Source organism: Salminus brasiliensis, chromosome 3, assembly GCF_030463535.1.
Source record: "Salminus brasiliensis chromosome 3, fSalBra1.hap2, whole genome shotgun sequence".
In the NCBI taxonomy this organism is placed as follows: Eukaryota; Metazoa; Chordata; class Actinopteri; order Characiformes; family Bryconidae; genus Salminus; species Salminus brasiliensis.
Window position 1 is genome coordinate 35,273,181 of NC_132880.1, and position 9,914 is coordinate 35,283,094.

A 9,914-nucleotide genomic window follows, 5' to 3' on the forward strand; every position below is an offset into this window, starting at 1 on the left:
CACCTTTTTTTGTTAAGTACATAACTCCACATGTGTTCATTCATAGTTTTGATGCCTTCAGTGAGAATCTACAATGTAAATAGTCATGAAAATACAGAAAACGCATTGAATGAGAAAGTGTGTCCATGTAACAAAGTTACAAAGTTGTTCAAAGTTGTTCATGCTCCCTTTTTCTGTGCAAAACAAGTGTATATATATATATATATATATACGTTCGTCAAGGATTTTTATTATCTATTTTGGCAGTTTGGGAACAACACCTGACGTTCAAACCAAATACTGTGTGCATGTTTAGTTAGCTTTAGAAAAAAAAAAAAAAAAAAAAAAAATATATATATATATATATATATATATATATATATATATATATTTTTGTTTTTTGTTTTTTTTTTTTTCCCTCAAATTTATTTATTAAATTTTTACACATGTATTACTACAGCACGATGAGGGAACTTTTCCCCCTTCTCTTCTCTTCTTTAGTAGTGGAAGTAGGATTGCAGCACAGGTACTCATAGCAGATATTTTTCTAAAATAAATAACGTGCAAAACGGGATGCGCAATCTATGCGCAATAAATGAAACAGTATCAGATTATTTAAATATTTAAATATGCTAATGAAATACAATGCGATTCGGCTATTTTCTTCTAGTTCTTCCAAAAGGACACCAAAGGGATTATCACTACATTTCATTTCAGACAGCAGTGTCTTATTCTAAATACTGTACCGTACTGTACATCATGCTATTCCTCGTTGCTTATTTACTGTTTGGTAAAGGGACACACAAACCAAGCAGATTCAGGAGAGCATCACCCATGTGGAGAAACACTTCAGAGACTTGTTTCAACTCTTTGCGGGATATGTGCGTAAAACTGCCCGACTGAGGGACAAAGCTGACCTGTTGGTTAGAGAGGTCAGCCTGTATGCAGACACTGAAACACCAAACTTAAAAAATGGACACAAAAATTGCAGACCAGCTTTTTAAGATTCAGGACTATTCCTGTTAATGTTCTGCCAATTTAGTGGGATAAATTCGTATTCTATATGAGATCAGACATTTCTAATATGTAACCATTGCTCACAGGTGGAAAGACTGGAAGCTAAAGTGGTTGAACCGTTGAAAGCCTATGGAACTGTTGTGAAAATGAAAAGGGTAAGTTTAGGGATTTTACGCATGTGTCCACTTAATGTCTTTTTAATACACAGGCAACAAATACAGATAGTCAATAATCTTGTGTTACTCACAGTGATCACATGAGGGCAGCATTTCTTTATATTCACACTCATGATGTGCTCACAGTCCTGGGTGGCCTGCAGCTCTGCTGTGTTGTTTAAATAATTGTATAGCTGACCAGCATATGTTGCGTCCACTGTGAAACATCAAGCGTTGCGGAAGGGTTCAGGGCCGCAAAGCCGTGTCTGCCCTCATGCACAGCAGCTGTGTTGGATTTCGATGCACGTTCTAATAGAAACAATGCCTGTCAGTTGGTTTTACCATTTAGGTTGGTTTTCATTTTCCCATTAGTGCTGCCAATCTAACTCACCCATTTGTAGCTCCCCCTAACACTAGCGATGCCCACGACAGGAGGATAAGGACCACTGCCTCTTTTCAAACGTTTCTCTTGGTGAAGCAGCTGTAAAGACGTTTAACAGCACTAACCTGATATACACATTCAGAGTATTTCACTCAGCCCAGTATAGTGAGCATCAGAACACAGCAGAGCTAGTAAACACCACTAACAGCATAAAAGGATTGGTCCATCACTTCATATGACAATGGTAATTGATTGATTATGGCCACATATCTGGTGTTTCAGTGGAGAGCAAAGTTCGTCTCCTATTTTTTCTCTCTTGGCTCTTTAAAATTGTATAATTGCAATATTATGTTATTGTATTACCAATATATGACAATGACAAATGACAAAACGTATTGTTTATCACTTCTGGGGCAATATCATCCAAAAATTTTTTATCAGTTGGTATAGGTGAGCATAACTATTGAGACAGATAATGAAATTACAGGAAAACTATTTGTCTTTTACAGAAGTGCATTCAGTCTGCAACCCAATAATAGCAGAATATTTCCATCGTCTTTGTTGGTTTTCAGGTCTAACCTGCAACCATATACCGTGGCTTTTAGTTTATGTGTGACTACAGGCTCTTATATATATATATATATAGACTTAGTGAAGCCTGTGTTTGTCTTAATACTGTATTATATCTTTGCATACAAATAAGTAAGGCAGTTTTAAAGTCTTGCATATGTGCAGTTAGTAACACTAAAGACTATCTATGCAGGTTTCAGAAGGAGGAGATGCTTGTGTTGCAGGCGAAGATTAAACCAAAAATTCACATGAAGCATCACATTTTTTGGCATGCATGTCAGTTTAGGAGCATGAACTGTTCAGATGAATGTCCACTATAAGTCACATTTAAAAACATTGCTGAGAAAATCGGATTTGGGCCACTTCAACTGCTGTGGGAATGAAGCCTTAACATTTTCCTTCATTATGTGTGGTCAGTTTTCTGTCTTTATCAGCTAAGACCTTTAATAGGTTCTTTCTTTAAAGGTGAAAGCAAATGTTAAAACCAAAAATTCACAATTGTTCACATTCTTTTTACAATGGTAATTGGTTGATTGTGGCCACATATCTGGTGTTTCAGTGGAGAGCAGAAGTTTGTTTCTATTTTTTCTCTTTTGCCCGAAAATGATCTGATCTGGGCCTTAAAAACTGCAATACATTCTGACTAATAAGTTTTGTAATATAAGGAGAACGCATTAACATGTGTCTGACTTAGTGAAGGCCTTTTTTGCTTTAATACTGTATTATATCTTATATCATAAGGCAGTTTTAAAGTCTTGCATATGTGCAGTTACAGTAATAGTAACACTAAAGACTATTTATGCAGGTTTCAGATGGAGGAGATGCTTCTAAATGCCAGCATTTCTTATTTCTCCACATTTAACTGTTCATTTTACTATAGTAGAGGTTTTTCATTGAGATACTCGTCCGTAAGCCATTAAAGAAAATTTCTAGGGCTGTCAGTTGATTAAAAAAATCAATCACACAGTTTGCTGCTCTTTTAAGCTTACCTCTTCTAATGAAACCATGAATGAAACCATGAACACAATAAAGTTTTCAGATTAATCGTTTGTGTTAACATGGTAACTTTGTGCCATTTTGTATTCTGCTTTAATATTTTGAATATTTCAAACTGTCAGAAAACAGTATTTTGAGTTTAGGATTTTGTAGTTTTCAGCAGTAGGTGTTTTGGGATACTTTCCTACAGCAGGTAAATATATGACACAGATATGTGTGGCAGTTCATCTGCAGTATTAAAATCATGCAATATCATTATAAGTGTCCGCTGAGGAGAAGGGACAATGAACGACAACAGTAAGCAAGGTTTTCAGTGGCGAGATAGCAAGGTAACCAAGCTCATAAATATTTGGGTTGATGTCTCTGTTCGAACAAAAAAAAAAAGGTACATATCGAGACACATGAAGAAAACTGCTCCCTGTTTAAATAACTTTCTAAAGAAATGTCAGAACACTGCCACAAGAGGGCGCTGCTGCAGTGTGGAAGGGAAATCAAAAGATTAAAAATGAAGTTTAAAGAAACCAATGACCCAAACCAAAAACATGACCATAGCCGAATAACCTGCCCCTTTTAATGGCTGTCAGCCACTGGAACTGCTCGATAGGTCCTGTGTTGCTGGTGAAGATTAAACCAAAAATTCACATGAAGCATCACATTTTTCGGCATGCACGTCAGTTTAGGAGCATGAACTGTTCAGATGAACATTCACAATAAGTCACATTTAAAAACATTGCTGAAAAAATCGGATTTGGGCCACTTCAACTGCCGTGGGAATGAAGCCTTAAACTTTTTCTTCATTATGTGTGGTCAGTTTTCTGTCCTTATCAGCTAAAACCTTCAATAGTTTCTGTCTTTAAAGGTGAAAGCAAATGCTAAAACTAAAAATTCACCAAAATTCTTCATGTTCTTTTTACTAGTGTTCAGTCAATAATGCAATAATCCAATTAATGACACGCACACAATCATACATTGGTCAATATTTTAAATTTTTTTAACGATATGTCCAGTGTAGATGTGTGTGAAGGCAGTGTGTATTTTGTGAAGAGCTGTACAGAATGCACTTGTTTAGTGTTTCCATTATTTATTTATTTTTGTACACCTCAGTACACAGAGAGCAGCACTGTCTTGTCTTTGTTTAAAGCTTTTTCATCCTGTGCATGAACATGAGAACTTTCTTCCAATGTTTTTCTCCAACACACAGGCGGACCTGAAGCTGACCCAGAGTGCTAGGAACCGAGAGGCAAAGCAGATGCAGCAGCTGGAGAGAATGAGACAGAGAAACCCCTCAGACAGGCAGATCATTGTATCTTTACTGTCGGCTCTCTGTTCTTCTTCAATTTGTCTTGTTTACACCTTTGTGAAGTTTGCAGGTTTAGGCTTGTGCTGCACTGACCCACCATTCTCCAGCATTCTCCAACAAACTTCAACTTGGATCGGTTTCCCTTACCTGTTCATTATTGCTAGAAGAAAAGAATAACAGATTATAGTTTAGAATGTTCTTGACTGTTGATTTTAAGCCTGTTTTAGACTTTTTAGATCACTTTCTCCATGATTTCATTGTTTTAATAAGCTCAGGAAGGACATTTGAGCTATGAAACATCCACAGGTGGTTGCAAATGTTGGTAGTCTAGAGATATAGACACATTGTTTGAGCACTAAAGACCATGTTCTGGAGGATGTTATACAAGAGTAGCATTGTACTGTTGCTCACAGCTCAATCACAGAAACTGGTTTGAAATGTCAAGAAGGAAAACGTTTCTCTAAATAGAGATTTACAATAAAAATGCAGACAAAAATACTTTCTTTACAGATAGCTAAAGTCACAGGTGGGTCATCTGAATTCACAACAGTGAGCCTGTATGATAGTCGTGTTGTGTGTAATCACTGTAAGACAGCAGCTTAACACTTCTCACTGGGGTGATTTCCCGTTACGACGTACCACAGTAAATGAACAGACTGCTCTGAACAGTTTGTTCTCTGCATCATGAGTTTCACTTGTGTCGTGACAGGCTGAGAGTGAACTCCAGAGAGCCACAATGGACGCTACGCACACGACTCGCCAACTGGAGTAGACAATTGATGTGTTTAAAAAACAGCACATTCAAGATATCAAGGTCTCTGAGACATAATTTACTTGATATGTGGAGAAAGCATTGCACAGTTTTAGGAGGTAGCCTGCTTTCTAAAAGCAATCCTTTTTAGTTTGGTAGATTGGTCATTCAGTGAGATGCATGGCTGTATGGATGTTTCACCTAGATGAATATTACCATGCTGCCTTCTTCTCTGATATACAGAAAATCTTTAAGGACTTTGTGACTATAGAGATGATCTTCCACTCCAAACCTTTGGAGATATACTTCTGCCTATCAGCACATCCAGAATGTTGATGAGGAGGGCGATCTAGAGGTATACACTCATTCACTTTCAACGCTGCTGCACAGGCTTTGCTCACCACTTCAGCAGACCTGACAGACTGTCTCGTGTCTGTTCTGTTCTGCTCTGGTTCTATCTAATAGAAATGTCATTACAACACCGAATGTCCTGCTTCCTGGAATGCCGTCCCTTTCATAGCCCTTGCTATGTAATCTGAGAGGCATCTTGAAAAACATGCTTGGCTTGACAGTTGGCGCTGGAATTTTCTCTTTGGCTTATTCATGAATTCTTGATCTGACCTGCAAAAGCAAGCTTTGTTCTCGTTTGACTGGTTCTGACAACATGAGGTTCCTGCAAGAATATACAACTTTTTATTAGAAAATTTTAATAGCCATATTTTATATCAAATTATCTTTCAATTATTTAAACTAATAATTAATTATTCAGATTATCAATCAGGTTAAAGGTGTTTTTCTAATATTTGCTAAAGATAAAGATATTCTGTTTTAATGAACTTTCCTGTTAATGTAAAATATGAACAAAACTCCAATATCTTTTTCCTGTCAAAATTTTAAAAATGAGGCTGTGCAAAGTAGGAGCAATAAAAAAGACATCAGTTTTCCCATCATCATCTCGAACAAATGCGAGATGATAATTTTAGCTTTCATCCTGAAAGAATTTTTTACTGCTTTATTTGTATTAGTGACTTTTATTTTGATACGGTCTGGCTGAAGCCTCAATATCGTCAAGCCCCCCCCGCTTGAAACCAGCAAGCTGACTGGCTGTTTTTGTTAAAGGCCGTGACTGTATCCATTACCACCACGTTAATTAGCTCTTTTTGGCGGGGCTTTATCAGTAAACAGATGCATTGAGCATTACGAGAACTCCCATTCATATTTCAACCAATGACCGGGTTGATTTACTTGAAACGTTCTCCTTTTTACTCTTAGCCCGTGTTCATATGAGACTCCCACGCCTCAGAGATATAACTGTACTCGCCATTGACACATTGAGTGATGTCACTGCAGATGTGTTGCCTTATTCCTCTCTAACCGTTTTATCCAAATGCTCCATTCACATGACAGACACACAGGCACAATCTCTATTAAAATCTGTTTTCACTGCATCTCTGCATCCAGATTGTGGGAATTATTACTGTGAAACTTATTTCACACTGTTATATTATGTTAAAACATTGACGTTTAATCTGAGATCCACATACTTCCAGAATCCTTCCTAGTTAGCGCAAGAAATGTGCTGATGTGTGATGACCAACTAATTTCCTATTAAAGTAGTGACTAATTTGCTGATTACTTGTTGCACCCCTAATCAGTAATATTTTGCAAGTTAATAAAGTGGCATTTTGATACAGTGACATGGGAGGTTTATAAATGCAATGACTATAATAACTCAAATAACTGATTAGGAACTTTGCAGAGGATCACTAATGAGGCCTAAAAATACTTAGACATTGGCTCGTTCTTTTTTGTCATTTTGCCTCTGTACAGCATCTCAGTGGAAATAGTGAAACAGCCGAGACCTGATTTAAGTTTAGACTTTCAGCTTTAATTCAAGTTGGTTATCAAAACTATTGAATGAACCATATTACAGCCGTTTTCACAGGCACAGACAATTAAATAATAAACAGGTTGATCATCTGGTTAAGAAAACAGGACAAGCCAATCAGAGACAAAGCACAAACTTTAGGAGTAACCAAATCAACTATTTGGTACATTTGGAAAAAGAAGCAGGGCACTAAATGCCACTAAAATAGATGATCGCTGAATACTTTCCTTAGTTTAAAAAATTCATGTCAAGAACACTCATGTAAGTAAGCATATACTTTTACAAGATGTTTCAAAATACTCCTTATATTTATAATCATTAGTCTTTCCAGTTACTTTTTAGTAAAATGTAGAAGAGCCTATTTTTGTCAAACTCCATGCATTAAAGCCTGCAGTCTACACTTCAGTCACATCATGGCAAAATGACAGAACTTTTCTCACTGTCCAAATACTTAAACTGTCTGTATCACGTCTCGATCGGTTTACTGTTTGGTTCTAAGCATTGTCCATTCAGCCAAGTCTCTATATCTTTAGTGTTTATGTGTTTTCCTGTAGTTTGTAAAAGAACTCCAAACACATTTGTAATAGAAGTCTGTGTTTAATGTGGTAAGTAAGATAGTACGCTACCGATAGGGAAAGTATAGATTAGACTGAAAAGCACTGTATATATTTATTTAAGACATTATTTTTTCCATTGACCCAGACTGACATCCTCTTTGTTTTTTTTTCATTATAAAATGAGATGTTAGTATTTCTTTAGTTTTCTCTAAGTGAACAATAGTCTGTAACTGCCTTTATTGTCTTTGCAGGTATTCAGGAGCTCGCTGCACCCTCCTGACTATCAGTCCCGCTTAGACATAGTCTGTGCTAATTCCAAAACATCCTTGAATCGAACTGGAACATCCATGGCCAAATCAGGGACGTTGCAGGTAAGTGCATTTCAAATATTTTACATATATAGAAGTTTTGCAGGAACTCTGTTTCTTATTATTCAATGTATTTTTACTTTTTGTTTGTTTTTATGAAACAGATATTTCATAGTTTTATTGCTGTTTACACTTTTAGACCCATTGCTTCTCATAAAGTACTCATGCATTCATGCTGGAAAGCTTCCTGTAATCAGTGCAGTTACTGCTTTTATATTCATACAGGATTACCAGAAGTTCAGTTACATCTCATATGACTGTTATTGCTAATAGAGAGCTTGGTGAATGCACCTGTCCTGCCCAGTGTGGCCATGAGTGCTGCTTTGGTCAGTGTTAAAAGTAGTTCAATTGTCAGTAGTATAATGATATGACTTATTATAGGTTGATTTCAGTTGTCATGCTTATCAATGTGCCATTCATTAAAGTAGGATAGAAAAATCAGTCATAGGTGAGTCAGGTAGTCAGTGTAACAACAGGAACATACAGTAGGTGTACAGAACGGCAGTTCCTGATTTAGCCTGAGATAGAGCAGGCCCACTCTTTGGATGTTCTCTTCATGTGAGTTTCCTCATAGAGAAAATGTTTTAGTGTGGCTGGTGGTGAAGTTGTTTGACCTGAAATGCTCTGCCAAATACAAAGAGAATGTTTGCCTGATGATGCTCAGTAAATACATCTATCATGGGGACTTCCAACCTTGTACTACAGCAGGTTACTCACTAAGAATAACCAAGTGATAAGCTGGTTCCTCTGAAACAACATACTTACAGTCATGCGAAAATGTTAGGTCTCATGAAATCCTTTGTTTTTCTTAACATATTTAAACATCTGAACATTTGATGGAGATAGGTTATTAGTAATATAATAATAATTAAACACGTATAACTAAAGAAATGTCTGTTAGAAATCACTTAATAAATAGAAAAGCTATTTTCTTGCAAGATAAAACATTAGGACACCCAATTCATAGTGGATTCTAAGATGAAGAGCTTGCCAGGCCCTTCTGCAGATAAGCAGCCCCAATCATCAATCCATCAAAACCAACAGTCTAAACTAAAGCAAACTAAAGCTCTGGGGTGTAAAGAAGACAGGCTCCTCCACAACCTTCACTAACCAGCTGATGTGATGTGACATGTGGTTGGTGTAGTGCTTCTAACCAGTGAGCTACCACACCATGTGGGAGACTGGGGTTTAATTTCCGGTTTGGGTGGCTATGCTGCCATGTCCTTGGGCAAGACTCCTAACACTACATTGGCCCACATCTGTAATACGAGTAACCTTGTAAGCCGCTCTGGATAAGTGTAAATGAAATGTGTAATGACTGTGGGGATGACTGTGGGGATGACCTAACTTTATTCTCACAAGACAATTGCATTTTTTTCATGCAATTCAGGTTTTTCATGGGTGTCCTAATTTTATTCTGTATGCCTATATATTTTCTGTTTTCTGTCAAGGACACCAGCGTCACAGGGGGAAAAAGGATGGTGAAGATGAGAATAAGGACACTGAGGATGATGTGGCAGAGGACGATGATTTAGAGGATGTTGCAGATGATGAGAATTAGACTGAGCAGACTCTGTGCCACAGTGTTTAATAGTGTTGTAATTAATATTTTTAAAATTATCCAGTGATCTGCAATTAAATGATTCAATAAACAGTGTATGTTTGTACAACCAGCAGTAATTACAATTAGTATAAACTCAGTGTAATACTGGTAATACTGGTAAAGTTTTTGTAAACATTTAAAAATAATTCTGCATACATTTACACACTGCTCGTGTGAAAGGGAGCAACGTTCTGGATTTTTTTTCTGTACACTGTATGCTGTTAACAAGGGTTAATGTCTCGCCATGCCATGTTGGACAGTGTTCAAATTCATTATTGTGAACTTAATGCCGTATGAAATGTCTTGATGAGATTCTATTTAATGAAACTGAATTTTATGGATTTTTTT

At 36.8% G+C, this 9,914-nt stretch overlaps 1 pseudogene; it reads left to right on the top strand.

Moving 5' to 3' along the window:
• The first annotated feature begins 160 nt into the window (after window positions 1-160).
• Window positions 161-9,669, top strand: LOC140552043 (CBY1-interacting BAR domain-containing protein 1-like; annotated as a pseudogene).
• The last annotated feature ends 245 nt before the right edge of the window (window positions 9,670-9,914 follow it).